This window comes from Schistocerca piceifrons, chromosome 6 (assembly GCF_021461385.2).
Source record: "Schistocerca piceifrons isolate TAMUIC-IGC-003096 chromosome 6, iqSchPice1.1, whole genome shotgun sequence".
NCBI classification, from domain to species: Eukaryota; Metazoa; Arthropoda; class Insecta; order Orthoptera; family Acrididae; genus Schistocerca; species Schistocerca piceifrons.
The window spans coordinates 373,728,835-373,733,667 of NC_060143.1; positions in this window are offsets into that span (position 1 = coordinate 373,728,835).

Consider the following 4,833-nt stretch of genomic DNA (forward strand, 5'->3'; position numbering starts at 1 on the left):
CTGACTGAAACTGCACAAGAAAAATATTTCCTAGTATTCTTTAAAATTCTAAGTTAAACATACAAATTTAAATTCTGGCTCAGCACTTTATTTGCTGTACATGATTTCGAGCACCATTCAAAAGCTTGTCAAATGTTTCTCTAATCTATTTTAGTTTTTACCTCTAGACAAGACATTTCACAAAACTAACAAATTTCTCTTCAAAAGATGTTTTTATTCTGAAACCTTGAAGTATATAAATGAAATATAGATCAATATCTTATTGTTATTGAGAGTATTTGGGTCAGGATAAAGCGGAGGAATTGCTATTTATGCTTGAATTTCGTACATATTGTTATACTTCATTTCCACAGGTAGTAGTAGCTGTTCGTGAAATGTTTTAATTTTCCCTCAAATCACTAAATAAGTGTTTCTTAATTACTGTTATTACTTTTGAGCAATTATGCCTTTTTTTTGCAGTTACGAAAAGCTGCATCTCTGTGTTAAACTCTCTTTAATCCGAGAGCTTCGTTCTTGGTGTTCCATTGTTATTGTCCGTCTTTCTCTACATTGTAAATTGTAAATTTGTGGTAAGACCTTATGGGGTCAAATTGCTTAGGTCATCGGTCCCTAAGCTTACACACTACTTAATCTCACTTAAACTAACTTACCCTATGGAAAACGCGTACACCCATGCCCGAGGGAGGACTCTCTGGCGTTAGGAACTTGCTTATTCTGTATAGGAAATAGTAGTAAATAATAATAGTGATGCTGTCACTGTTGGTTGGTAATATTTACTGGCAAAATGTAACCTAATACCAGATTGCGTACTTACGGCTATCCTGTGTGGCCGTTTTTCAGTACGACTTGAAAAGAGAGAGAGATTATTAATTGATCACCGATGAGTCGGTTCTCGATTGTGTTCAGGAGACATACAGACTGATTGCACGAATAATTGACCTTTTGACCCGGATTGCCTTCACGCAATCAGAATTTTCGATGAAACTACCTAAGGGACCTTTTTGAATATAAAAATGGAAATGAAAGCAAATTAGTGGAACTTCGTAAGAGAAAGATTAATAGATCGGAAATTGAACACATTAGTGGTCTCCCAAATACAATCGAGACACCGCGATAAAGAGCGAACCTGTAGCAAAGCTCATATACAATTTGAACATCATTAGTTCAATAATCGCTGCTTTGTCAGTCCTTTCCTTCTTAAAATTAAATATACTTGCGTGTGCGTAAGTACATTGTATCCACACCCGAGTTACCGAAATGTTTGTTCGTCGTTTCATATAATTTTTACACAAAATAAAAATACAACTTGTAGCAATGCTATGTAGTACGTCTTAACATGTTGGCGACCAAAAGTACAAGGGATAATGAAGTCTCTAGAATATTTCTTAACTAAAGATAGATTGTTCGTTCTTCTGTTTCGCAGCTTCTTGCTATCAAGCGCTGCGACAATGATTTTAAATATCTGCCCCCAGCGGGTCATAGTGTTTATTTAGAGTACTTAAACGCTGGCCGCGCGTCTTGGCATAGGCGCACATAAAAAAAATATTTCGACTCTTTACTCTCGCGCTGTGATGCTTAGCATTTTTACGAACTACAGCTCGTTGGCTGTCCTTTTCTTTTACGACAAATATCTCACATGCAAAGTATCCGAAATCCAATAATATTACAACTCGAACATCCGACGGGGACTTACTCTACAGCTTATGGCTCATTTTCTAACAATTTAGAGTATATTGCACCATTTTACATTGTCCAACGCTTTTTGTAGGTCGACAAATCCTCTGTTAGTCTCTTCATTTTTCTTTAGTCTTATCTCCGTTTTCAAATGAAACGGCCGCTATGGTACCTAGAGCTTTCTATAGCAAAAGTGATCGTCATCTATCAGGTTCTCAGTTTTGTTTTCCATTTTTCTGTACGCAATTCTTGTCGGTAACTTTGGTGCTTGAGATGTTAAGATTGTATAGTACGAAAGTTTTCGCTTTTATTCGTCCTCGTTATTTTCTCGATTGCGTGGACAATATTTTTACTGTTAATGGTATCTATTTTTCTGGTTATTATTCTTATTATTTTTATTATTATTATTACTGTTACGGAAGTCATTTACAGATCACGCTGTTGCAACTGTAATTTTCGTTTTCCTTGCAATTGAGCTTTAACTTTAGCCCAATGCTGGGGTAGCAGCACTTGATGTGAACTTAACTGTACCTCGATATAACCGAATGTGATGTATTATGCTTAAATACACGGAAAGATAAATCGCGAGAATCTGTGACAACCGTTTGATTTCAAGCCATCTGCTGAGATGTAAAGAGGAACTGTCTCTTAAACCTACACTGCGCTACACAATTAAATGATCACTTTTTGGAAACTCCGTAATTACTTACCATTGCGACGTAGAAGTTTAAAACTTAGCTCAAAGGTGCCTGCAACCTTCCCCTGTAACGGTGCAAAGGTGTGGTGCCCTCCGACGTCAGTCTCGGGCTTGGTGATGCTTCCAACACAAAAGGGGTGGACGTACGCCAAGGAAAGGCCAGAGCTCAGAAGTTCATGTGATGTACATGACGAGTTAATGGTATCACATTCGGACCAAATTTCAGCACAATTTTGCTCAGTGCCACCGTGGACGTTTCACACGATTACAAGGTTGTTACAGCCCCTCTTACCCGCATTCCACCAGTTTTTTTACGCCTTTGCGATGGAGGTCAGAAACACACAGCGTTGAAATCACGTGGTTTTCTTATAGGTGGCCGAGGTAAACATTCCAGAGATACCGAAGCTCACAATAGACACGAAAAGGCTGCAGGAAGTGGCGTAAAGGGTGTCAGTGAAGCCAGACCTTTTCCTTTGGGCATTGATTCCCACACATAACGCGACTGAAAATGATAGTTCGCAGTACGATGAGCAAATGGACGATGCTCTTGACAAACTTGGCCCTACCGACACGACGATTAAAACCTTCTCGATACAAATTGTGGGCCAGCATCCCCACTCAACGTGATCGCACCTCTTTGGAATACAGTGGGACCGCCGTTTGCTCTAGTGTAGAGGTTGGAATCGCAAGGGACCAATCGAAACCATTCGCTAAAATTTGAGCCCGATCTGAAGCGTCACAGGTTGCTTACCTTCAGCTCTCCCGATTCGTGGCATCCTGTGACCTTATCAAGCTGGGGTGCGGGAGGGTGGGGGGGGGGGGTGTCTTTCGCACATGCATGAATAAAACGGCAAAGGACTCCTCTAGTTCCGCACCTCGGTGCCAGCCGCCTGCCTTTATTGAGCATTTAAAAAATGTGTGGAGACATACTGCGGTCCTAGGCGCCTGCAAGCTGAATACTCTGCGGCCTTTGCGCCCTCTACCAGCCATGAGGAATCGGGGTAGGGGGAATGCCAAGGGGTCGTCACGAATGTTGCCCTGTTGCTCACCGAACTCCGAACTATAGTTTTCGACCGCGAAATGTGTAGGAACCAACTCCATAAGGAACGGGATGGTTTTATTTATGCCCTTTATGCTACTCGCTAAGGCCTTACCGTGACGATTATGAGCGGCTGATAGTCTGAAATATTTTCCCTAGGGACCGATAAGAAAACCTCGTGATTTCAACGCTAGAGATCGTGTTTCTGACCTCCACCACAGAGAAATCAAATGAAGGGTAACAGGGTGTGCAAGGACCTTCTCATCGTGTGACACGTGAATGGTAGCGTCGTGCAGAACTGTAGCGGAATTTGGTGCCAGTCTAACATCATTAATCCACCTTACAGCTCACGTGAACTTCTGAGCCCTTGCCGTTTGAAGCGTTGCCGAGACCCTGAGTAAAGTCGCAGCGCCCCATGCTTTTACACAAATACACAGGAACATTACAGGAACCTTAGAGACAGAATTCTTCCAAATGCCCCCCCGAACCGTGGACCTTGCCGTTGGTGGGGAGGCTTGCGTGCCTCAGCGAAACAGATGGCCGTACCGTAGGTGCAACCACAACGGAGGGGTGTCTGTTGAGAGGCCAGACAAACGTGTGGTTCCTGAAGACGGGCAGCAGCCATTCCAGTAGTTGCAGGGGCAACAATCTGGATGATTGACTGATCTGGCTTTGTAATAATAACCAAAACGGCCTTGCTGTGCTGGTACTGAGAACGGCTGAATGCAAGGGGAAAGTACAGCCGTAATTTTTCCCGAGGGCATGCAGCTTTACTGTATGGTTAAATGATGATGGCGCCCTCTTGGGTAAAATATTCCGGAGGTAAAATAGTCCCCCATTCGGATCTCCGGGCGGGGACTACTCAAGAGGGTGTCGTTATCAGGAGAAAGAAAACTGGCGTTCTACGGATCGGAGCGTGGAATGTCAGATCCCTTAATCGAGCAGGTAGGTTAGACAATTTAAAACGGGAAATGGATAGGTTAAAGTTAGATATAGTGGAAATTAGAGAAGTTCGGTGGCAGGAGGAACAAGACTTTTGGTCAGGTGAATACATGATTATAAATACAAAATCAAATAGGGGTAATGCAGGAGTAGGTTTAATAATGTATAAAAAATAGGAGTGCGGGTTAGCTACTACAAACAGCATAGTGAACGCATTATTGTGGCCAAGATAGACACGAAGCCCATGCCTACTACAGTAGTACAAATTTATATGCCAACCAGCTCTGCAGATGATGAAATTGATGAAATGTATGATGAGATAAAAGAAATTATTCAGGTAGTGAAGGGAGACGACAATTTAATAGTCATGGGTGACTGGACTTCGAGAGTAGGAAAAGGGGAGAAGGAAACATAGTAGGTGAATATGGATTGAGTGTAAGAAATGAAAGAGGAAGTAGTTTGGTAGAATTTTGGACAGAGC